This window comes from Arachis duranensis, chromosome 3 (genome assembly GCF_000817695.3).
Source record: "Arachis duranensis cultivar V14167 chromosome 3, aradu.V14167.gnm2.J7QH, whole genome shotgun sequence".
Classification (NCBI taxonomy): domain Eukaryota; kingdom Viridiplantae; phylum Streptophyta; class Magnoliopsida; order Fabales; family Fabaceae; genus Arachis; species Arachis duranensis.
Genome location: NC_029774.3, coordinates 74,080,214 through 74,080,814, shown reverse-complemented (window position 1 = coordinate 74,080,814; position 601 = coordinate 74,080,214).

The following is a 601-nucleotide window of genomic DNA, read 5'->3' as shown; positions in this document are numbered from 1 at the left end:
AGGTTCAGGCATGGCCGAATGGCCAGCCCCCCCTAAACGTGATCAATGATCTCCTAAGATGAAGAATAAAAACAAAACTGAGACCAAAGATGAAACGTGGTCAAAAGACATCTAATACAATAGATAAATGTTCTATTTATAATAAACTAGCTCCTAGGGTTTACATGAGTAAGTAATTGATGCATAAATTCACTTCCGGGGCCCACTTGGTGTATGTTTGGGCTGAGCTTGATCAATCCAAGAGCTAAGGCTTCTCTTGGAGTTGAACTTCGAGTTATGACGTGTTTTGGGCGTTCAACTCCGGATCATGACGTTTTTCTGGCGTTTAACTCCAGACAGCAGCATGAACTTGGCGTTCAACGCCAAGTTACGTCATCTTTCTCCGAATAAAGTATGGACTATTATATATTGCTGGAAAGCCCTGGATGTCTATGAAGAACTAAAGATTGATGGTTTAGAAGTTATAGTAAACTCTCGTTGTAAGTATAGTCACTAAACCAAGCAATCAATTCTTGAAGAATTCTAATTTTCAATCAACAATGAGTTTGATAACTCAAGAGTCACCAATTAATCAACCAAAGCCAAAAGGGAAAATATCTAA